Source organism: Chiloscyllium plagiosum, chromosome 5, assembly GCF_004010195.1.
Source record: "Chiloscyllium plagiosum isolate BGI_BamShark_2017 chromosome 5, ASM401019v2, whole genome shotgun sequence".
NCBI classification, from domain to species: Eukaryota; Metazoa; Chordata; class Chondrichthyes; order Orectolobiformes; family Hemiscylliidae; genus Chiloscyllium; species Chiloscyllium plagiosum.
The window spans coordinates 14,834,611-14,861,058 of NC_057714.1; the positions used below are offsets into that span (position 1 = coordinate 14,834,611).

General features: G+C 41.2%; 1 long non-coding RNA gene across 1 annotated transcript in view; it reads left to right on the plus strand.

Moving 5' to 3' along the window:
- The first annotated feature begins 330 nt into the window (after nt 1-330).
- The window catches only part of LOC122549729, a 55,846-nt gene continuing 29,728 nt past the window's right edge, over nt 331-26,448 (plus strand). The window contains exon 1 of the long non-coding RNA XR_006311649.1: nt 331-440. This is a non-coding gene — a long non-coding RNA (uncharacterized LOC122549729). The remainder of the gene's footprint in view (nt 441-26,448) is intronic.

Below are 26,448 nucleotides of genomic sequence, written 5' to 3' on the forward strand. Positions count from 1 at the left end.
AGATTATCATCTCATTTTTCTGAATTTTCATTAGCAGGTAAGCAATTTCCAATGCACATGGAGGGAGATGCATAACCACGATCAACTGGAAAATGTTTCCATGGAAACTCGTATTGGATTTCATACTTGAGCATTTTTTTCTTCATAATTTCAATGATTAAATATTGTTACATCTTTACTTTGTAATAAGCTTTGATTTGCTTCTGCTTTAATTCTTATTTTAACATTGTCAGTATTGGGCAAATTTGTAAACCAAATTAAAACATATTTATCTTGACGTTGACATTGTATTCTTCTGTCTCCCCATGTTGGAGCTGGAGCATAGAGGATTGTCTTCAGGAAAGCAGATTTGACATGAAGGCAAGTGCTTTAACGTGTCGGTAAAGAATTAAGACAGCTCAAATTGTGCAGAGCATTCTGCAGTTGTTTGTCGTGATTAGGTAAGCTGTCCTTGCTCATTAATTGATTACAGCAGTAATTTAATATTTCTTATGGCTCATTAATTATTGAAACATGTGGCACCAGGTTTTGATTAACCTTTCAATATCTTTAATTCTTTAACAACCATCTGATGTTATCATGATAAATTTCGCCAGTTTATGTACTTGGAATAGCCAAGATCGGTTCCATTTTTTAAAAAAAGGAAATTCTATTAAATATCATTTTAACATGTAGAACCTACAAATCTGCTTTATTCAAGCATCAAGAACTGTGATAGCTTCTGAAAAGCATTGCACATTAGGAATAAGACATGCCTAGGTATCGGTTACAATGTCTACAGAAATGTACATTAGCCAATTTAAAAAAAGCATATTATTTAGAAGTAAATTAAGATTTTAGATCCAAAACATTTATAGTGTGCTAGTTTTATTTCTATCTATTCAATGTCTGCATCTCTGGAATGACTGAAAAGCAATGAGTCCCATTGCAGGTGCTATGCTGACCCGGGAGCTATCGCAGTTTGTCAGATACAACTCATGTGAAATCAGCTGCAAGATGAAATTCTTTCAGGTTCACTCATCAAGCAACCTGCATGTGTCAGAAGTCAGGTCAACTTCCCTCTTAACCCTTTCATAGACCTTACAGATTTCTGCCAGAATCTTCAGGGAGAATTGTCACATATGGGTCTGCAATGCAAGAAGCATGTAAACTCCATAAAATGTATGTACAGTAGATACAGGGATAGCCCCGCAGGTCATAAGGCTAAGTAAGCTCTGTCAGTTACACTGCTAAATGATACAGACTTCAACAAAAGGGCCTCTGGTGAGTATGAGCTAGCAAGCAGCACACTTTCATTCCCAAAGACTGTTTGAGGCAAAATATGCTGACTTTCAGACACTGGAGGATTCTTGCAAAATTGGGCTGCTGTTTAAATGTTTTGGAAGTTCCATTACTTGCGATTTTTTCAAATACCTGTGTATGTTTTTTTCATTTGTGCCATATGCTCCAGGAATACTGTTTATTTAAGAGTTGCAGAAGCTGACTGACATTAAAATGTTTCCATGTCACACCCAATATGGAACAAGTGAAAGGGATGAAGTTAGAGGGCGATGCAGATCAGGCTGGAGAATGGAACTAGCTGAATAGTCTTTCGGGAGCTGGTAGAGACATGATGAATTGAATTGCCTTCTTCTGTTATTCTATTATTATTCTATGATTCTCAATCCACCCTCCTTTATCTGACATTAATGAGCTTACTGCTGTTTGAGGAAAGAGTTGTGGAGATGTGTTTGTTTAGTATGTGGATGAGCTGTGATAACACTGTGACCTCAGTAGTCATGTTATGTTCTTCTAAGAAGTTGTACCATATACAGCTCATAACTTGTTGCTTTGTTGTACTATCATTAATATATTGTGTAACAATAAACATAGTAAACAATAAACAAAACATGCATAGGACAAACAGGAAGACAGCTAACGATCCGCATCCATGAGCACCAACTAGCCACGAAACCACAAGACCAGCTATCCTTAGGAGCCACACACGCAGATGACAAGCAACATGAATTTGACTGAGACAACACTACTATTATAGGACAAGCCAAACAGAGAACAGCCAGGGAATTCCTAGAGGCATGGCACTCATCCACTAATTCAATCAATAAGCACATCAACCTGGACCCAATATATTGGCCACTGCAATGGACAGCTGGAACTGACAACCGGAAGCGGCAGATTCAAACCACTACAAATGCCGGAGGAAAGATCACAGAAGCGCTTCACAGGAGGCTCTCAAGCACTGAGGATGCCACCTAGACAGGGGACGAAACGTCTGCAACACAAACAGAACCACAAGAACGAGCACCCGAGCTACAAATCTTCTCCCAAACTTTGAACATAGTTTCACAGTTACAAGGAAGCCTGGCATTATCTTCTACCGAGACCAGAAGTACAGTCATTAGAATCAGAACAAGCAACAGTGGTCTGTGATTAAACTTAATACTACTTATTAGTCACTTTTCATAGAATCCCTGCAATGTGGAAGCAGGCCATTCAGCCCATTCCACCCAGACCCGCCCTCTACCTTGTTCTTATAAGTCTGCATTTCCCATGGCTAATCCACCAGGCCGGCAATGTCTGGACATTATGGGGCAATTTAGCATGGCTAATCCACCTAACCTGCACATCATTGGACAGTTGGAGGAAACGGGAGCACCCGGAGAAAACTCACGCAGATATGGGGCAGAATGTGCAAACTCCACACAATCACCCAAGGCTGGGATTGAACCCAGGTCCCTGGTGTGTGAGGCAGCAGTGCTAGCCACTGTGCCACCCTTTTTTTCCCACCATTTGAGAAGATGCTGTCTCATGCTGCAATAAAGTTCAGCAAGTGCTCTCTTCCTTCACTGCCTACACAGGTAACAATTTCTGATGTGTCAGACTATGAGTATAGTCAAGGTATGATAACAATACCTAAGTCTGTCCTTACATTCAAACTTCTGCAATCTCCACTGGGGTCACTCTGAACGGGTATGTTTGATTCTTCCCTTCCCAATGTAGGTGGTAGAATGTAAGAGGTAATGTGGGTGGCACAGTGGTTAGCACTGCTGCCTCTCAATGCCAGAGACCGGGTTCAATTCCTGCCCCAGGCAACTGTCTGTGCGGAGTTTGCACATTCTCCCCGTGTCTGGGTAGGTTTCCTCTGGGTGCTCCATTTTCCACCCACAGTTAGGTGATTTGGCCATGCTAAATTGCCCATAGTGTTAGGTGAAGGGGTTGATGTAAGGGAATGGGTCTGGGTGGGTTGGTCTTCGGAGGGTCGGTGTGGACTTGTTGGGCCAATGGGTCTGTTTCCCACACTGTAAGTAATCTAATCTAATCATCTAAGCAAGCCTAAGAATGTACACACCCACACTCTCTCTCAAGCGTGCGCTGTAGAAAATGTTTGTCACTATTATTAAGGCTGGGTGAATGGTAGCTTCTCAACTCCCAGCAGCTATTTCCTGAACATTGTCTGCAACACAATTTCCCAAGCACAATGGAAGTGGTGGAAAAGCTAATAGATCTGGGTTCTGTCTGCAGTTGCACAACAATTCCACTTAATGGCCCAGAATTTTAACTTACACGCTTCTAGAAATATCGTGGTATATTAGACAGGACTGCTTGTAAAAAAAACTCGTGACTGTGAGCAAGTATTCTCTGTGTAAGACTGTTGCAGAATTCAAGAGCATACGTTTGTTTCTCAAAACGTAGGGGAGTCAAGGTTGGTGGACACAAAGTGAGCAGACGCATTTGTGGAGTTATAGACAGGACCAGTGACTGGGGAAATTTCGAGGTGAATGGGGTTGGGGTGTGTAGCCACAACCGCTTCAGAGGTTTTGATATGCGATTTTTGAGAAGATTCGTAGCTCAGGTTGAGGTTCAGGTTGTAAGTTTGCTCACTGAGCTGGTGGATTTGTTCTCAGACGTTTTATCACCATGCTAGGTAACATCATCAGTGAACCTCTGGTGAGGCGCTGGTGTTCTGTCCAGCTTTCTATTAATGTGTCTTGGTCTGTTACAGTGGGTGATATAATTTCCAATTCTTTTTCTCAGAGGTTGGTAAATGGGGTCCAAATCAATGTGTTTATTGATGGAGTTCCGGTTAAACAACAAGCCCAAACTAGAAGACACAACATGCCCAGACACTCTAGCCACACTACCATACATCAAAGACATGTCAGAAATAATGACCAGACTACTCTGACCCCTTGGCATCATAGTAGTCCACAAACCTACCAACACACTGAAACAGCTACTGATGAACCTCAAGGACCCTGTACCAACAGCCAGCAAAACAAATGTATATACAAAATACCCTGCAAGGACTGCAACAAACATGATCTTGGACAGATGAGCAGGAAACTAGCCACCAAATGATATGACCACCTATTACTAGTATCATTACACACAGACGAAGAAGGACACGACTTCGACTGGGCTAACACACCCATCCTCGGACAGGCTAAACAAAAACACGCTCAGGAATTGCTAGAGGCCTGACATTCAAATCGGAACTCCATCAATAAACACATCAATTTGGACCCCATTTACCAGCCTATGAGAAACAGACCAAGACACACAAATAGAAAACGAGACAGAACACCATCGCCTCATCGGAGGCTCACTGATGATGTTACCTAGCATGGTGACAAAACTTCTGAGAACAAACCTACCAGCTCAGCGAGCAAAGTTATAGCCTGAGGTTTTGATATGCTACAGGAGTGGAGTGGGCGTAAATGTTGGCAGTGTCCACCATGACATCTGCAAGGAGAGCATAGAGAACCAATGTGGGCAACATTAAGGTGTAATGTCAGGGCTTGGGGACAGTGCTAATGGCTGGAAACAAAGTCAAATGTAATGGATCTCCATATGGGGGTTGTTGGGGTTGGGTAGAAATGGGCTGCTGGGCTACTGCAAGGTAATAGGGACATGAAGGACCTGGAACAGTACCTGGTGACCCGGCGAAGCCTAGTGCTGACACCTAAAGCTGCCATCATTTGGTTTTCTCTAGATGCTAACTGCCATTGGAAAATGGCTGAGACAATGCCCAGCACAGGTGGAGTCCATGTCAGATTGATGGCTAAAGTGCAGATTCATGTCTGTGGGACACTAGGACCCTGAAGAGGAAAATAGATAGAATTATTTTCATAGAATCTCTACAGTGTGGAAACAGGCTATTTGGCCCAATAAGTCCACATTGCACCTCCAAAAGGTATCCCACCCAAAACCATTCCCCTACCCCATTGCTCTACATTTACCCCTGACTAATGCGCCTAACTTACACATTCCTGAACACTATGGCCAATCTAGCATGGCCAATCCACCTAAAGTGCACACCTGTAAGATGAAGCCCATGCAAACATGGGGAGAATGTGTCAACTCCACTCAGTCATTCGAGTCTGGAAACGGATCTGGGTTCCTAGCGCTGTGACGCAGCAGTACTAACCACTGAGCACCGTGCTGCCACAAAACAGATGTTTGGAAATTGCAGCTAACCCTTATCATTTCATTGGTCATTTACATTACATGCAGGATGAACAGAGTTAGGGTTTAAATGCTAATCAAAGACATTTTGTATCATGACACTGGTGCTTGAAAATTGAACACTGGCATCTCAGTGATGCTGAAGTTAGCAGTTTCCAAATATCTGCTTCATGTATCTTCCCCTTCAAGGTCCTAGTGTCCTGCAGACATGAAACTGCACTTTTGCCATCTATCTGACATTGACTCCAGCTGGCAGGAACAGGTTTTGCCTGAAGTCAGCCACAATAATAGGGATGGGATGCTGGCCAAAGGTGACCCATTACTTGTGCAATTTCCCATGGTGCACTGGGAAGCAAAGACCATCACTTTGTCATCTGTCATGTAATCTTATCAATGGTCTTCACTGAATGCAATGAAAAGTTGAATGATTGATGTAATGGGCTGGATTTTCCCAATCTTATGCAGATTGCCACCTTGGCCCTTCATTTTTTTCCAAAACAAAAGGGACCTCTGCATTTCTGAGAGGAGAATCTGATTGGGTAGAGGTGTGCTTCCATTCTGGCAAATCTTTTGTCTTGCAGAAATCTCAGAGAAAGTCCCCTTTTCAAAGCAGTCAGCTGCTGTATTCTGCAAGTTAAAATCCTGACAGCTACTTTGACAGTTGCAGTCAGATTGCAAGTACTTAAGGGAAGTGTGAAGCTAAGGTGCGGGGGTTTGGATGCCAAATGGGTATGGTGCTGGGTAAGTAAATTGCTGGCAGAGAAGGATGTCAGTTAGGGAGAGGGGTAGCGTGCCAGGGATAAGATGCCAGAGAGGTGTAGAGTGCCAGGTTAGTGGAGTGCCAAGTGGGTACAACGTCAAGTGGGGAGGGGTGAGGTACCAGGGTGGCAAAGTAAGTGATACAATGTTTCAAGAACGTTATTTGGATATGGCAGGGGCTAGAGCACAGGAAGGAGAGTTGTAAGGTCTTCGGGAATGTTCACATCCATCATCGGGTTAGTTTGGTTTGGGCTCATCAGGGCAGATGAGAGGATATTGGGTCACAAAAGGGCATTGGGTAAAGGTCTAAAGAGTAGACTTTGGGGAGCTGGGGGAAATGTAGTTAGGTTTGTATGAGTTAAGTATAGGGTCTCTTGAATTGTTACTTGGAGTTAGACTTTGTATTTAATAGTCTAACTCTTTGCTGACTTAATATTTTATGAAATTTTGTTTGAATTCTCCAAAATCTCCGATTTGAACAGAGATTTTCAGAGGAATTGCAGAAAATTTCATTTCCTGGGTAATTCCTGACGTGCTATGAAAGGGATTCTGCAAGATCCACATACAGAGCTCCCATCATCACTGGAATATCGTATTTTTGGTCACTAGAAAATCCAGAACAATATATTTGTCACTGTGCTAGCATGGTGCCTTCACCAAGCTGCTGAACATATTGAAGCTAATTGAATAATGAAGACATAACCCTCATTAATGGGCTCCAGCATATCTCACTGTCTGGAGGAGGATGAGCAGCCTCCATTTGCTGGATTTATCACCACTGACTCCTCCGAGAGCGAGTAGCCTCTTTCACTCCTTGCATTCCCATCATAGGTCATTTCCAGTGAAAATCCTGAACCGTGTTGCTGTGCGATTGCTGTCCGCTATAGCGGCCTTGCTATGAAAATGATGGCAGCTCAGGGTAGATGGTGAGCCCATGAGCAGCAGCCGGCTTTTGTCGAGGACAAAGAGCATCCAGCTCAGGCAGAGGTTGTAGCTGGAGGGCTCCTCAGGACGCGTGGTGTCAACAGCAGAACCAGAATTATTCATCCTGAAGATGAGCAATTTGGTGCAAGAAACTCATGGTCCAGATATTGCGATGGAACATTGTCAGATGCTACAGCAAGACCTGACACGTGCAGGAATGGGAGGCCATTCTCTTCTGGTGGCTGTGAAGGTTATAGCTGCTTTGAACCTGCATGCAACTGATTCTTTCTGGGGAGTGATGGGTGACCTGTGAAGGATTTCACACTTGTGCACCCACAAATGCTTCAGGACAGAGACTGATGCTATCTGTATAAGATCACACCGGTTCATTTTGATTCTCAATGATGAGGTCAGTGCTGCAGCCTGGGCAGTAGGATTTGGCAACATCACTGGCTTTCCCTAGGTTGTGGGTGCCATCAACCGTACGCATGTGGCACTGAGATTTCATCTTTGGGAAGGGTCTCCAGTCTATTAATTAATCTGTGATCACCATTGTCACTTTGTGAAGTTGTGTGCCCACTACCCAACTCGTTGCCATGATTCTGCATCATATCCCTGGTGCATTCAAGGTCCAGGTGCTTTACAAGGCTGATTACAGGGGGTCAAGGCCTACCCACTGTGACCAAGGCTCAATACACCCTGGTCATAACCCCTGATAGATGCCGACATTAGGTTTAATGCTACCCAGGCCTCAGCCAAGACCTTAGTGAAGCAGAGTATAAACAGTAATGAAGATGCTGTCCTGCTGCTTGAACCATTCTCAAGATACCCGTCCGCATAGTCTGAGCAGAGAGTGCTGCATCACCCTGGTGTACTAGGCTGTGCATGGTTGGAGCAAGCAACAAGGCAATATGATAGTTACTGAGGAACGAGGGGAATGGAAACAGTCTTCTGTAGAGGAGGACGATGACCGGGAAATTTGGGATGAAGAAGGTCTCCTTGACTCTGATATAGGTCAGTTGCACTGGGTGCTACAAGCCAGACACTAGTTGATTGATACTGGTTCCAGTAATGAGAATTGAGTGCAGTAGACCTCTACAGAATGTAGGATTACCATTGTTTAAGATGCTAACATTTGGTTTGCATTATGTGGGTGAGCTGAAGCCTCTATTCATTTTGTTTGTATTTGCTTTAGGTGGCTGCAAATAAAAACTCACATTTGGAACTGTCCAACCAGTTGCCTATATGTCATGGTCCCCTCCTGGACAATGTCAAGATGTGGGCTTCTAGTGGGCACTAGTGACAGACCAATGCCAACCATGAGAGGATGTTTAGATGAGATGTAGATAAGGATAAATTTTTAAAAAGGATTAATGAACAATGTGGCCTGGTTAGGCAGTGTATAGGTTGAGAGAATAATGTTGTGTAGGTGAAGGAGTGTTAGCCACCCTGACTGTGTCTTTGTGGCTGTTGTGTCATTACACTGCAGATGAGAGGGAATACCAGATTGCCAATGCAGGTCCGGGTGCCCAGAAGCCTTTCAAAAATGTTGTGGACACAGGAGGTGCTCGACCTTTGGTGAATATTTGCTGATGGATGAGTTGTTCTGGAAACAGCACACAGTAAATGGGGATGAAATCAGACATGAGGTATGCTTTGGGGGCAATGAAGCCAGTTAATAAGCTCTCCCATGTCCTTACCCCACCCCCATGCACTAGACCTTATTATCACATAGTCTGCCATTACACACAATCCATTGTTAGCCACTAACTGTCCCCATTAATAGATATTCATCCTCCTAGCCAGATCGCTATCCACTCCTTTGTCTATCGAACTGGTCTTCCCCACCAATGTAGGTGGCATGGTGGCTCAGTGGTTAGCACTGTTGCCTCACAGCGCCTGGGACCCAGGTTCAATTCCCGCCTCGGGCAACTGTCTGTGTGGAGTTTGCACGTTCCCACCGTGTCTGCATGGGTTTCCTCCGGGTGTTCCGGTTTCCTCCCACAGTCCAAAGATGTGCAGGTTAGGTGAATTGGCCATGCTAAATTGCCCGTAGTGTTAGGTGGATTAGTCAGGGGTAAATATAGGAGGGTGGGTTTCTCTTCGGAGGGTCGGTGTGGACTTGTTGGGCTGAAGGGCTTGTTTCCACACTGTAGATAATCGAATCTAATTTACTCCTTAGCCCCACCCCTCCACATCCTTTCCATATGAGCCAACATTTTCCTAGCTACCATCAGTTCTGAGGCAGGGTCACTCGACCCCAAAGGTTAACTCTGATTTCTCTCCACACATCCTGCCAGACTTGCTGAGCTTTTCCAGCAATTTCTGTTTCAGCTTGTAGTTAATCTGTTACATTTGGTAATATACAATGGAAAATTTCACTCTGCCTCTTTCAAAGAAGCCTTACAAAAAATTGATGCACCTCACACAGAGCCAAAAAAAAAAGTTTGAATTACAGTTCAATCCTCAGCTGAAATAAAAGGATAAGGTTAACGTTTTAGTTGAAATCTTTTGTCAAAACTAGTTATTTTAATAAAGGATTATAGTCAAAACAGAGGTCTTTCTTTTACTTTTGAAATCTGACCAAAATATCACCAGGGCTCTTATTTAAAGTTTCAAATGTTTGGCATATATTTTTTATGTTTATTGAATTGATTTTCATACCTGTATGAGAAATGAAAGAACGGAATAGTATTTTTGCTGGAAATCTCGTCTCCATTTTGTTGATTAATAATTTTGTCAACGATTTCTTCAATGGGACAACAATTTTCCAAAACAGCTATTTCATTTCATTTCATTTCTTAAAACATTATAGCTTTCTATTTTTCTTGAGCTTTTATTTATTGACTTTCTGTAACAACGTAAAGACAGTCACAAATCCAGACAGATTAATATATAATGTTTGTGTGCAAAATTGCTACAGTATTGGTCAATCAGTACCTCAAAGCGTGCATGCTCTCACAGCCTCAGCGAACAGTGCAGATTCCCTTTCCTGATATTATCATTGCACAGTACTGTGGAAAAATGTGTGCTATATAATTAATAACCACAATATAGGATACCACTACAGACAGGACAAGTCATTTTTAACAATAATGTGTCACTGAAGTGAAAAATGTTAACCTTGTCATAATCACCAGTACAGAGAAGAGAAACTCTCCTTCATAACTCACCCTTGGTTACCCATGGCTATTGTTACCCATAAATCCTTAGCAGAATAGCCACAACACATCATCCATAAATTATTCATACTGTATCAAAGGACATTTTCTGCAGGATAAATTGAGCCTCAGACTGTAACAATTTAGGGTAAGTATCTTTTAGCATATCATACTGTTTTGACATTTAGACAAACTCATTTTAACAATAAATATATTTCTTTCAGCTTAACCCCATATTAATTATTAACCTTTATCAAAGATCTTGATCCCAACAAAAGTATTACTTGGAGAATATAATCAGGAATACTACAAAATACCAGAAAAGTGAGTGATACTTGTTACTGTGCTGGAAAAATGGGAGTGTTGTTGAGTGATCCGAGTCACTAGATTTGCGCTTTAACCTGTACTGAGTCATGGGTTTGAAACCTATCGCCACCATTAGTGGACCCTCCAGTAGTCACTCCGAATGAGTTGGATAGCTTTACATTTGCCATATCTACTTCAGGGCAGCATGGTGGCTCAGTGGTTAGCACAGATGCCTCACAGCACCAGGGGCCCAGGTTTGATTCCACCCTCAGGTGACTCTCTGTGGAGTTCAGATTAGATTGGTGCTGGAAAAGCAAAGCTGGTCAAGCAGCATCCAAGGAGCAGGAAAATCGATGTTTCGGGCAAAAGCCCTTCATCAGGAAAAGACTGTCTATTCCTGATGAAGGGCTTTTGCCCGAAACGTCGATTTTCCTGCTCCTCGGATGCTGCCTGACCTGCTGTGCTTTTCCAGCACCACTCTAATCTTTACTCTGATCTCCAGCATCTGCAATCCTCACTTTTGCCTCTCTGTGGAGTTTGCACGTTCTCCCCATATCTATGTGGGTTTTGTCCCACAGTTCAAAGATGTGCAAGCTAAGTGGATTGTCCATGGGAAATTCTCAATAGTATCCAGGGCTGTGTAGTCTTGATGGATTAGCCACGGAAATGCAGAATTACAGGGCTTGGGTGGGGAGGTGGTTGGAGTGGGATGTTCTTCGAATGATCGTTGCAAACTTGATGGGCTGAATGGCTTGCTTCCACACTGTAGGGATTCTATGATCCATCTGTCATTGTTCTGCTGATTCCCGAGTAAAAAAAAACTAACATCTAATAATGACACTACAATGATGTTCTCCACTCTTTGAAACATAACACAGTTGACATAAAAAATGTTCAACACATTGTTTCATCTTAAAGACTCTAGCCTGGATTGATAGAATGAAAGTCTTTTTTTTCCCTTTGTCAATTGCAATATGAAAGACCTTTGGAAAATTAATCTACTTGGTGGTCATTTAAAGATCACGACAGGAGTATTGATCATAATTTTGCAAATGAAGCTCATAGTTTTACTTCATAGCGCTTACAGAATGTATCATGTTAGATGTGACCAATTTGAATGTATCATGTTAGATGTGACCATAAATGTTTTTAATATTTGAAGCATAAAAATAAACTACAGTAGAAGGTGTAATATTTGCATCAAATTATAGTTGACTTGTGCAACAAGGCCAACACGTTATTAGTTGATCAGAGCACTGCAGATGCTGGCAATCTGTAATAAGAACGGTAAACGTTGGAAATATTCAGGTCTTGCAGCTCCAGTGAAGATTGAAACATAGTTAACCTTTCAGGTTACCTTTCATCATAGTTAGAATAAGTTAGAAATGTTAGTGAGGTGAGCGAAAAAGGAGGAAGAACAGAAGCAAAGGTCTGCAATCAAAAGGTAATTGGAAGACTTTAAGCAACAAAAGAGCTGGTAGTAGGGAGTAGTAATAGAAAGCATAAAAGAACAAAATATGAGTCAGGAGCAGGATGAATAGCAGAAAGATGAATAAGTATCATCCAAATCAAGTAAAGCAAGATTAATATTGACCTATGCAGGCATAAAGAAACAAACCAGGGGAACACAGGTTATACCTTGAAATTGTTGAAATCAATTTTGACTCTAACAAGTTGTTAAGAACTGAATCAAACGATGAAGTGCTGTTCATCAAGCTTACATTGAGCTTAATTGGAACATTGCAGGAAGCCAAGGATAGAGATGTTAAAAGGACAGCAAAGTGAAGAATTAAAATGAGGGGAAGTATTCTTAATGTTGTCACTCAACATCAAGGGGGATGTGAGCTTTTTAATTTTGACAGATTTATGAGTACTTGAAGATAATTTTTCTTTTAAAAAGGATTTCAAAAAATGTCCATTTATTGTAATAGATTTTTGAGTTGTTATGAAGATTGTGAAATTTTACATGGCAATCTCAGTAATATCTACATGACAGATTTGTGGCTTTTCAAAAACCGACAAATGTTAAAATAGGCTCATGGGTTCATATTGGTTTATAGTGGATATTAGGTCAGTCGGTTGGTACATATGTGGGTATGAGGTGGATTGGTATGAAGGAGTAGGAAATAGAGGATAAGGTTAGGGTGCCTCAAACCCATGGCGAGAATACGGTTTATGTCACAGTGATGAAGGAAGTCCTTTTAAACTGGCTACTTCAGAACTGGCCCACCGGCAGCAGCCAGCCTGACCTCAAGCCATGCCCAGTATCCATGATGAAGACAGTCAGTTAGGAGATGGAACTACAATGTTCGGAAATCTCCTGATTCCTGATTCATCCCTCAAAAGTAAAAGTCTATCTGTTAAACCTGTCTCTATCTCTGGAGAAGCTGCCTACCCTGCTGAATACTTCTAGCATTTTCTGATCTTATTTCAGATCCCACAATATTCTGTTTTTAAATTGCTATGCCATTTTTTTCAGAGCAAAGTATAAGAAAGAATGACATGACTGTGCAAGACTAATGCAATAGGAATGACTTTCCAATTCATTGACTTAGATATGTTGTTTGTTAAATCTCACAAATGTAACAGCACAGTCTTGTGTCAACTTTGCTTGTTGAGAATAGTCCACTTGTATAATTCCTCATGGACCATTTGTTGAAAACAAGCCTGTTCTTTATATAGGCTCATTCACAGTACTTGTTTTCATTTGATATACTATTGAGACTATTGCAAAGTATCAAAACATTCACTTCATATACATTTCCAAGCTATTTATTAGTCCTATATGCTGTTACTTTGGAAAATAAATATGTTTTATTGCAGCTATGGTATTCCCCATGATGATTAAAAAAGTCCAGCAATTGATTATCATAATCATGTCAACCATCTATTAGCTAGTTTGATCTTTATCAATTGACATAAGGGAAAGTTAAAATCTTAACTTTATAGCATCCAATATCCTGCCTCTGTAATCCCATCTATCTAAGTACAGTGTTTACTGCAAGAACTATGACAAACTTCATTACTGCTCAAGAATAGAATAACATTACTGAGGCAGGCTTAAGCGACAATGAGGATTTATTGGAGGAATGACTTCACCTACTGTGATATGGAGAACATATTTTGCTTTGAATACTAATGAGCAATAGGTGTACATTTATCATACAGCTATTGTCTTAATTAAATTGAGTTGATTTGATTGCTTATAAATCAAATTACAGAAAGCCATTGCTGCCATAAAAAATAGATTGTGCCAACATATGTAATGTCATGTGGGCCTGTTCCTTTTGGGGAAATGAGTTTCTACACCACAGCAATAAATAACAATAAAACTAAGTACAGAATATAAAGTCAAGCACACCAATGAAAAAGAAAATAGCTATTTACATTCAAATAATCAGGATATATAGACTTCCAAATTTTCAGCTCCCTAATATAATTTTTTTGTACAATATGATTAATCACTTTTCATCCTTTTCTCAGTTGTACACTACTCATCACTGTCCTCTTACCATCAGCTAGGATAGATTAGACTACAAAGTTCTCCGCTTCTCTCATGTCCTGAGGGAACTGGAGAATTCCCTCCCTGGAACTGAGTTCCAATGGAAAATCATTGAAAAATGTGCTCTTATTCTCCCCTCTCACACAGATGCTAACCGACCTGTTGAGTGCCTTTGTTTCCGAAAAAAACCTGTTTTTGTTTTTATTTCAGAATACTAGCATCTTCAGTATTCTGCTTTTCTCTTGTCACAATCAGGGACATTATCAAGGGTGTACTATTGAACCAGAGATCAAATGTGATACCACCAGCTTTTCTTCTCTCTCTTCCATCTAAGGACAGCACTTTTCGATCTGACACCCCGGCTTACACCTGATGTTGCTTTTCCAGTGGCCTTGAAGCAGACTGAATGAAAAGCCTACCCGCTTCTAATTAATGGCCTCCAAATTGAAAGTCAAGGGTTCGGATTTTACCAGCTCGAGGGTAGAAAACTGGGAGGTGGATGGAGGGCTGGCAAAATGCCAGAATGTCATGTCTGGTGGGTTCCTTGATGCTGGCTCAAACTGAGGTGAGCAGGTAATTTGAATTATTAAATGGACTAGAATCTAAGTAAAACATTTACCCATGTTGCGGGTATTTTGCATGGAAGCAGGCAAGAGGGAATAATGACTCTGAGGAGGTCTTGTTGCAGACTGCCCTTGCAGTTTCAAAATGTAATTAGAATGCGTTCCCCTCTGATTGGTGCAACCTGCCTGGCCTTGCAACAGATATAAATTTTCCGTCTCTCCTACAAGAGCATCATAAGATGGCGCCATGTCATAGCCCGTGGTGTTGCCGAGACTGCTGAGCAGATAGTCCTTTGATTGGGCAGACAGTAGAGAGAGCCAAGATTAGAGTGGTGCTAGAAATGCACAGCAGGCCAAGCAGCATCTGCGGTGCAGGAAAATCGACGCTTCGGACAGGAGCCCTTCATCAGGAATTTCCCGATGAAGGGCTCCTGCCCGAATTGTCGATTTTCCTGCTCCTTGAATGCTGCCTGACCTGCCGTGCAATTCCAGCAACACTCTAATCTTGACTCTAATCTCCAGCATCTGCAGTCCTCACTTTCGCCTAGTAGAGAGAGCCAGTCCACCTTCCTTAGTTGGACAGTGGACCTGGTGATAACCTCTTAATTGATTCCAATGTCAGCATTCACTTTGTGCCAGTAAAATCATGGCTGAGCATTCACTTTCTCCAACCACCATGTTGGCTTTTCTGCACAATTGTTTCATTAAGCTGTGGGAGCAGGAAGATGCAAAGGATACCATTTAAAAAAGAGTGCTAAAACCTAATGCAGTGTTTAAAACAAATCAAAAATGCGTGATGGAATTTTGTCATTATTTCAAGAAAGTTGAAATACACACATAACAGCATTAATTGCATTCTCCCCATGTTCTTCATGCAAAGGGTAATAAATGTGTGTAATTGTGGATTAGTTTGAGAGATGTTTGGATACTACAATAGGGTGGAGGATTTGAGTGGAATGTTAAGATTTCTCTGTATGGATTAGATTAGATTAATTACAGTGTGGAAACAGGCCCTTTGGCCCAACAAGCCCACACCAACCCGTAACCCACCCAGACCCATTCTCCTACATTTACCCCTTTACCTAACACTATGGGCAATTTAGCATGGCTAATTCACCTGACCTGCACATCTTTTGGATTGTGAGAGGAAACCGGAGCACCTGGAGGAAACCCACGCAGACACAGGGAGAATGTGCAAACTCCACACAGAGAGTCGTCTGAGGCAGGAATTGAACCCGAGTCTCTGGCGCTGCAAGGTAGCAGTGCTAACCATTGTGCCACCGTGCCGCCCACAAATTGAGATTGTACAAATGGCTTTATTCATCAATAATTAGTTGTAGTCTTGTGATTTTTAAAATTTTCAATAGACATATTTTCACAACGTTGCATTCCTTTGCGTAAAAAAATCAAACAGTTTAAATAAGAATAAATCTAAATTTGAAACATGTATCCCTATAAACCAACAATTTTTAAAAAAAGCCTCATTCAGAATCTGTAACCACTTTCACAAGACCCAAGCAGGTCCGCATGGATGAAACCCAGCATAATCCACTCACTGCTGACGTAATGTTTTCATTATGTGTCACAAATTATCAGTAGGTTATAGAAAATACTACAACAGAATTGGATACTATTTTCAAAACCCAATAAACAGATGGGCGATACTTCTGAAATGAATTAAATACCAAAGATAAAAATTGCCCTGAGCAATGAAAACAGGAGTAGGAAAAACTGTGATTTATTGAACATAAGTTTCCAAAAACCTACTCCACAGACTTAACTGGTGTCTTTTTGGAGCATTGTGAAGGTGCTCTTTGCTGTTTTTTAACTAGTAATATTGATGCCAGGAATTGCAGGTCGCAAAGCCTCAAATCTTGATAAGGTATCTTTGCATTGAAGACCTCACCAATGTCATGGAGGCTTGGGAATATTTTGACCGTCACTTGCATCTCTCTGAAAATCAAGAAAAATAGTGCTAACAAGAATAAAACCCCAATTTTAGCAGAACTTACACAGCAACAATAAGATAAATTTGGGTTGAATTCTTGGATTGCGCATAGCCCATTTCATACAGCACGTGAATCATTTTAATTTCATTCCTGGGGAAGAAACCTGTTTTGCATCTTGATTGATTTCCTTCTCCCTTGAACTCAAAGCTTTGTGACATCAGTGCAGCATAAAATTAGGTAAGACATTGTGCCTTGTTGGCTAGTTTAGCTTATAATTATCTCTTGTTTTTATTACTATTTCATCAACAAAAATTAAGTGCATTATATCCATCCCTTAGGCTTTGTGAATTGGCAGATGAAAAGGAAAAAGGCTGATGGCTCATTACTTAAGGTACTCCTCTTTATTGCATTGGCTCAAGAATTCCAGCTGGTATTGGCTGTACCTTTAGTTATAAGTCATAATCCTGCCTCCCAGCTCATTTTCCTGTGAGTCAAGTAGCCTGCTTTTATCTTCCTCAGTGTCCATGATTTATGCTGAGCCTCGATAGTACGTTGAATAAATGGCCATCATGGATCATAATGTTATCTCATCCAATATCCTGGCATATTTACTTCCTGCAAAAGATGTTAGGAGCTTGTGATTTCTAATAAACCTGTTGGGCTATAACCTGGTGCCATGTGACTTCTGACTTGGTCCACCCCAGTCTAACACTGGCACCTCCACATCATTATACCGAAGTAGATAACAGATTTTGCCTTGTTTTCATTTACTTTGATCTCTTACTATTCATTACAATTATTTATGGACAAATAAAAATGCAAATATGCTGCGCATGTTGAGCTCTGGTGCTTGAGTATAGTCAAACAAATTGAACTCCTACCAGGTTGTAGTCCTACCCTACATTGAGAGAACTTACTTCACTAATGCAGAGAGTTTACAAAGTTCAAGTTAGTTTTGTTTCCCTTGGAGCAGCAACTTCATAGAAATCATAAAATCCCAAAGTGCGGAAAGAGGCCATTCAGCCCATCGAGTCTATACTGACCATCCTAGGAGCATTCCACCTAAACCCAGCCCCCACCCTATTCCCGTCACCCTGGAGTTCCCAAGACCAATCCACCCAACCTGCACATCTTTGGATATTGGGAGGGAACCGGAACAACCGAAGGAAATCCATGTAGATATTGGGAGTATGTCTGTGTGGAGTTTGTGCAGTTACCTGAGGGTGGAAATGAACCCAGGTGGATACTGTTTAAAATGAAATCTGGAAATTAATGCAAACAGCTATCTAAGTGGAGTGAAAAGAAACTGATGGTGCTGCTACAGGCAAAACTGAAGAAAGTGTTGAAAAATCTTAAGAGACACAAAATCAAACACTGGAGCTGTAAAGACGCTTACAGTACGGGGTCTTGGAACTTACCAGGTAGGCTCAAGGAAATATTTATCCCACTGTTACTGAGAAACATCATGTGACCTAAAGTGGTTTAGTCTTTTGCAATATTAATGTAATGGACTTTGGGATATAAACTATAACTGCAAAGTTTGCAGGTGACACAAATTCAGAAAAGGAGGAATCAGTGAAGATAAAATTTCTGGAGGCGAGAAGCAATCTAGTGCAGGGGAAGAGAGAGGTACGGATTATATAAACAATCCTTTGAAGTTGCCAGGCTAAGTACAGATGATTAATATGTAAACATATGCATTCCTTGATTTTAAAAACAGAAGTACAAAATACAAAAGCAATGGTGTTGTGGTAAGTATTTTTAAATCTTTGGTAAGTCCAAACTGGAGTAAGATCTATCATTTGGGCATCGCATTTTAGGAATGACATCAAGACCTTCAAGGGAATGAGAGGAAGATTTACAAGAACGATAGCAGGGGGGCAGGACTTCAGTTACACGGAGAATCTAAAGCTGCAGTTGTTCTCCTTACGTAAGAGGTTACGCATGGTTTCAAAATTGTGAACAGTTCTAGAGCAAATACAAATAAACTGTGTCTAGTGGCACAAGTGCTGCTAACCAGAGGACGCAGATTTAAGATTCATGAAGAAGGCCCTTAGCAGAGCGCATACCTTCACACTGTTAATTTATGTTAACTTAACAATATTATGGCTGTGAAGCTCCTCCAGCAAAGCCTTTTACATGCTTGGTTGAAAATCAAAGCTGAAGACATTTTTTTAAAATTAAGAACTCCGGTCTGAAACTGAGAGAGTTTCATGCTGATCCACGTCCAACAACCTGCTCTGAAAGCACTGTTCACATTTGGGAACTATGAAAAATTCCAATACATCAGCTGAGACAATCCGCAACATTCTAAATCAAGCAACCCACACTATTCTGTTTTTTACAAAAGTTAATTCATTCTCCCTACCATTGTTTATGGATCCTTAAAGAAAAAATCCAGTTCTAGATTCATGTGAGCTGTTATCCTTTATAAATGTTCCAACAAAATCCGAAGACAATGCAAACAAAAGTTTTAGTGCTTCTTGAGATTTTATTTAAGCAATTTTCAATCTCGTTTATAAGTATTTAACAGGAGCAGCAATTTGCTATTCTACCATTTGACTCTGTTCCACCAGTCAATTCAATCATAGGTGATCTTCTTCCGCAACTCCACCTTCCTGCATTATCCACACATATTTTGCTTACCTTAGTATTAAAATATATATCGAACTTTGTGTCAGTTTTAAATGCTCAACAATTGAGCATCCACAGGTCTCTGGAGTAGAATACTCCAAAGATTCACAACTAATTGTGTAAATAAATTTCTCCTTATCTCAATTCTAAATGACCCATTCCAGATTCTGAGACTGTGGTTCTGATTTCTGGACTCCTCAGCTAAAGGAAATTCTCTGCCAACATCAACCAACAAGCACCTTAAGAACTTTATATTTCAATTATCTTTCTCTCTTAAATTCCAAGGAATACAATTCCCATCTCATGCATCTCTCTTTGGAGCATAGTCCTCAACCCAGGATTTCATCTTGTGAACTTTTCTTGCACTTCCAGAGCCAAAGCATCCTTCCTTGAGTAAGAAACCAAAATAGTGCATTGAGTTGCAGGTGTGTTGTCATCAAGGCTCTCATTGATGTTTCCACAGCTGACCAAACACTCGAAAAAAGATGTAAGCTTGAAGGAACATCTTAAAAGAAAATAAAACCATGTAGAGGTAGAGAGGCTTTTGGAAGGAATTCTGGAAGTTTAGTTCAAGTCAGCTGAAAGTGCAATCACTATGTTTATATATCATATTTACATAAGATAATTATGGTCTGTTCCTATCTATGCACTGCCTGATTCTGTAATATGCACAAAGAAACATTACAGAGATTGGTCACTGTTAAAACTGCTATAACCAATTACTTTACCAGAAATGTGGTTGGTTCCTCCATGCATTAATTGCAGGTTCAATTACAGGAGATAAATCAAAAATGACACATAGATAATTACAGATTTGAAATATAACCAACTACTCATTTGAATTTAATTGAACATATTAAAAGCCAAACAATAGTGAAGAGACAACATGTAATCCCTTTCACCATTGCAGTCCATGATTTGCAATTTTGGGTCTTACTGATATACACCAATACCATATTGTATTCTGTGGACGAGAAAGATAAATCTATTATTGTCAGAGATTGTGTTGTAGTGCCCAATATAGCACTGACCTAGTGTAAATGTCAAGCTCTTGCCTTATAACTCTTGCTGCAATAAAGTAAATAATTGGATCCTTCTGTATGATGACAAGAGGTCGAGCAATAAATTATGAACATAATCGTTATGAAAATATTTCACAATAAAACTGACTTGAAGGAGGTTAGAGACAGTGTCAGGCAACATTTTATCACACCCATCAATTACTCCTCATGAGAACAAAATTTAAAGTTAATTCCTACATATTAAGCGAGCAACACTATCTGATATTTGTTTTATTGAAAGCAACTACAAGAGCAAATTTTAGATTGGCTGTTTTGAGTATATGCTTCACTTAAACTGATTAGAAATTTGATACAATTTGAAACCTAATTTAATCAAATATCCAGTTTTTGTATAGACTGGGATTCTTAATCTTCCAAAGTCTGCAATAATATTTCTGCACTGAAATCCAAACTGCAGCAGGATTACTTTGTTTTTTCACTCTATGAATACAGTACTATTTCCATCATATAGCATAAGGGACAAGGTTTTTTTTAAATAAAAGTTCATTGTAGCCAATGCAGGCAATCTCAGTTGAGCTTGGAGTGTTGGTTGGTGGGGAAGGTAATCGTGTGAGTTTTAACTTGCAGAGTGTGTGGATTTAAGAGTTGGGTGAGGGCTTAAAAATGTGGAAATTGACAGTGTGTCGTGGAACTGGCTCCAACTCCTGACCTTATCATTCAACTGCAGTGTATTAAGTTGCATGTGAGCAATTTCCTTGGAAGCGGTGGATTGTCAATTTTAATGTGTCAACTGCTCAGTTACAGTAATATTAACAGGCCTTTTGGAACGTGGCAGTGGGTACACATGTTTGGAACTTACCAGTGAAAACAGGGCAACGACATAAAGGTAATTGAGGGGGCTAATGACATGGTGGGAAATAAGTCAATGATTACCATCTCATTGTGTGAAAGACTCTGTTCATCGTATTTGTGCTGTAAGCTTACTTTCACAATTTTGGAGGTTTGTCCATCTGATCTCTACTTTGGAACTATGAGCTGACACAGAGTTAATCAAACAGGGCTTGTGAACAAAAATGTTGTGGTTGTGAATTGCAAGACAACAATGGGTACCCTGTAGCTATGACACAACGCTAAAAACTGCAAGGCCCCTTTAAATAATCAGGCCTTTGTTTAAAAGAGTATTACTTTTAAGGTTGTGGCCGATAAGGCTGATCTCTGACGGTTGAATACCGAGTGGAAGAACCCTAACTTTCAGACTCCATTAATGAAACAGCACACCCCTGCTGCAAGCATAGGCCCCTCCCAAGATTCTCCCCCATTCTAGGGTCAAAGATATTGTCAAGCCCAAAAAGGGGGGTCACAATGCATGAAGGTTTGGGACACAGAGAACTACCAGGTCAACTTATGTTGTTTTTGGGAGCTCAGGTTAGGACAAAGATGACCAATGGTAGCAGCAGCAGTTGGAGTAGAATTAAGAACGTAAGCAGGAATTGCACTAACCAACATCAACTGAATTTGAAGGAGCTGCTACTACACTGGCATCTACCTGACAGAGTGGAAAAGTGTCTAGCTCTGTCCTGTCTATAATAAGCAGGGCAAGTTCAAAATGGACAATTACCATTGTCTAGTCTCGGTCGTCAGAAGTGATGGAAAGTGTCACCAAGAGCTATAAAGTGGCAACTAGTCAGCATTGACTTAGTCACATTCAGAGCAGAATCCTACTGTTTTCAGACATTCCTGATGAAGGGCTTATGACCGAAGCGTTGATTCTCCTGCTCCTCAGATGGTGCCTGACTGGCTGTGCTTTTCCAGCACCACACTCTTCAAATTTGATCTCCAGCATATGCAGTCCTCACTTTCTCCTGTTTTCAGACTAAGTCAAAAATGGATGAAGGAATTTGCACTCTGTTAGGCTCTGAATGTCTGTTGGATTTTCTAGAAACTATACGCCTAATCACAAACTCTTAACATTCACCTGTAGCTGTTTTTGTTTTTGCTGCTGTTTGCCTATTACTACTTAACTCTGTGATCTGCCTGTATTGCTTGCAAAACAAAGCTTTTCACTGTGCCTCGATACACGTGACAAAAAGTTCAATTCAATTCAATTCAATTCAATTAATGGCTGGCAGACATTCTACTGTTTGCTGAAATAATCCTTAACAGGCTAAAGAGTATCTGGTGGGACACTATAACAGAAACAAAACTGAACTATTAACAGAATCTCATCAAAATAGAATGGAATGGGAACTTAGCAAAGTCAGGTCAAACTAACAACGTGGCACGCCTTAGTGGTGCCCAATAGTCTCTAACGACCTTCGTTGTATCAGTGAACACCACATGCTCCCTCCAGATGGACACCCAAGTGTGGACATAACAATGAAAGAGGGACAGACAGCCAAGTTCTGCTGCCCCTCACCATGACCCATTGCCTTGACCTAATAATAGCTACTTTGGCCAGGCCTACTGACAGTCTTTCTGCAATGACTAGGACCTCAATTGTGTGATTCTGTCAGCCAATAAAGGCCAACACCTCAAACACTGCAGTTCCTAGATGATGCTGTTGGCAGACACATGATAATTGGCACAGGTACATGGGCTGAAGGGCTTTTTCCAGTAGTGTAAAAACTCCATGACTCACTGGAATACCAAAAGAAAACTCAGCCAATTGGAAAAGAGGGTTCTTGTGGGATACGCACTGAAAGAAAATGTGTCGTGAGTTGCTCTGGATGAAAGATGGAAGGAGTTGAGTCCCCACTTACAGTTCTCTTTCACCATCCCTCTCATGGTCCAACTGCACTTGCCACTGATAAATAAATCTTCATAAAGATCAGCAATATTAGGCCATTTATACTTGAGACAGACTTCTCCAATCTGTACATAAGTGTGCATAATGAAGGAGGGACATTCTGCCATTTATCTAGATTATGTGAACACACCTCATAGAAGGGGGATGAGGCATAGTGAAAGTCTTTAAAAGATAACATTACAACAACAAGTGAACAGTGCAAACCTCGTACAATGTAACACAGCACCTGTTGTCTCTGTAATACAGCAAGAGTCAACATCATCAGCACAACAGAGACATTAATTAGTGACGGCTGGGAGAACGTAAATTGTAATCACATTTGTTGTTGCTGCTCCTATTAACTGACAGTCCCCAAGGTAACTCATCAGTGCTCAAGGAAACAGGTTGGAATGTCCTGTTCCCTGCATCTTGACCTCTATGTCATATCCTGATACTGCCATCTGCTCTTGGTCACTTGTGATGTGTGAATCACCAAGTGAAACCCAAACTATCTTCCTACTGGTCCGACCACAGTGTAAGTGTCCAGGCTTGTGTACAGTCCGTGTGAGCACCCTGAAAGTGTACCCTCTGAGGAGTCATTATCATCATCCTCTGGCACCACCTCATGCTCAGAAAGAAAATATGCTACAATACTCATCTTTCCTCTCTTAATTCATTAAACCACTTTCCGTACTGAATCCAGCAGTGAGGCAGCACTCTCCTGCTATTCATCCATTCAGTCACCTCCAACAAGAACATCTTGATTTCACTGGTAGGCTTCTTCCTGTCATCAGTGGTGACCCGAAAGGCACAACCCAGTGAGGAATCACTAAAACAAGATGTAATCTTTGAGCGTGTGCACTTCCTTGCATTTTTCACCCAATCCATTAAATTTCATGTTTGGAATGTCCTTTTAATTAGTGGAGTTGAAATGGACCTATGCAAGCTGACATCTCGCATACTCAGCCTACCTGATTAGGAAACCTGTATATCATCTCCTAAATTTTCAGGGTAAGACCATGTTCCCAGAGTGCAGGACCTCTGTTGCATTTTGAGCCATAACTTTACTGGTAGCCATCTTGCACAGAATCCAATCTTGTGGGCATACAGGGGACTGGAAACTTCAGGAATGCATGAATGTCTGAGAATTTAGATGTGGCTGCTTCCAAGGTACTGAACAGACTGCATGTGGAATAGACAACAGACATTAGACAATAGGTGCAGGAGTAGGCCATTCTGCCCTTCGAGCCTACACCACCATTCAATATGATCATGGCTGATCATCCTTAATCAGTATCCTGTTCCTGCCTTATCTCCAAAACCCTTGATTCCACTATCCTTGAGAGCTCTATCCAATTCTTTTTTAAATGAATCCAGCGACTGGGCCTCCACTGCCCTCTGGGGCAGAGCATTCTACATAGCCACCACTCTCTGGGTGAAGAAGTTTCTCCTCATCTCTGTCCTAGAATTCATTCGCCGTGGTTGCAACCGGTTGGACATTAATGGAATGGAGTCGAAAAGTGTGGCACTGGAAAAGCACAACAGGTAAGGCAGCATCTGAGGAGCAGGAGAGATGACTCTGATCTCCAGCATTTGCAGTCCTCACTTTCTTCTATTAATTGATTGGAGGTCTTTTCTGTTAATGAAGGCCACTGACCAGTCTGCAGGTGCCTCGATGTCTAACGCATACAGTCTACCACCCCTACATCTGGGATAGTCAGTGACGACCATGAATCCGATGGCTGAAAGTTGAGGTCACTGTAATGATGGATATGCTGGTTGATCCTCTGAAAGAAAATCACTGTCACCACCTTGACGCATTGACGTGGTGCAGACTGGCAGATCCCTCAATGTTTCAAGAAGGTCCCCTGAAAGAACTAGAGGCACTAAAATTTTGTGCCATGGTGAACTTCCTGCGACTAGCATTGGATGGGCACTTAACCTTTGGGCTTCATTTCACCTGCCATCATAGCATATAGATTAGTGATAGATTTCTCTCTAAGGAAACATAGTCCTTAGTGACACTGTCTGAGTGAAATTGCACTCATCTCCACTTCCAAGTCTGGCTGGAGAATTCCAGTCAATACGTTAATGAGGTGGCTGAGCTAAAATTCTACAAACAGACAGTCTGAGTGTTATATCTGGGTTTCCATTCATATATCAATCCCTTTCTCCCAATGTGTCAGCATCTGAAAATCCAGCCCATAGAATGGCCAAATCAATTTGGACTGCTTCCGCACTTCTCCTAACAGCAGGTTCAAATGTTCCTTAGCAAAATCCTTGAAACTGCACGTCAGTTTTTTCTCAGTCATGAACTAATACAGTTTTATCTTGGAAGTCTGCCAGTTTGTGCCAGAGGATGCTGGGTCACTTGGGTTGATTAATGGAGCACTACCTGACATTCTGACAAGCCTCTGGACTGCTCTTTTTGATTGTAGCATCTGACACAAAGTAGTGGGAGATCTGCTTCCACATCTGGGAGTTGAGGATTAGCACAAATGATCTGGATTTTTTATCCCAGAAGGAAATGTAGAGTACATATTGCCGTTTCTCTGATTTTACTTTACAATTATTGGAATTAAAAGCTTCCAAAATACAGTTGTTTACAGCTCTTATCAAAAAACTTATATTTCGAAAAATAGAAGGAAGCTTCTAAATTTAAAAAGAAAATCTTCAATTATTTTTAAACTTACAACATGGAACACAACCAATTATCCCCTGTGCTTGTGGTAGAATAATGCTGGGTTCATGATCAGGTCTGATTCTTGGGCCTACCAAATTCCTGAATTCCCAGCTACTGCTGTTAGATAGGAATTGCAGCTGCAAACAAAAAGAGATTCCTAGACACGGGACGACATCTCATGAGATTCACTATTCATTAATTGACAGGTCTGAGCTCGCCAGAGCTAGGATGGTAGGTTCATTTACAATCATTGCTTACCTTCTGACAGCTGGCAGCAAGAGAAGTCTGAAGATAGAGAGCCAGGCTGTGGACAATGGTTTTGACACTTCCATGATTACTCTTTCCAAACACACACAATTCCACAAGTGTAGTAACAGGAAAGCTCAATCCACAGCAAAGGACATCTTCATTACCTCAAAGCGACTGCAATTTAATCAGAGGGAAAAGGGACAGGAGGTGGAGAACTTGTGGGCAGCACGGTGGCACAATGGTTAGCACTGTTGCCTCACAGCGCCAGAGATCCGGGTTCAATTCCCGCCTCAGGCGACTGACTGTGTGGAGTTTGCACGTTCTCCCCGTGTCTGCGTGGGTTTCCTCCGGGTGCTCCGGTTTCCTCCCACAGTCCAAAAATGTGCAGGTCAGGTGGTGAATTGACCATGCTAAATTGCCCGTAGTGTTAGGTAAGGGGTAAATG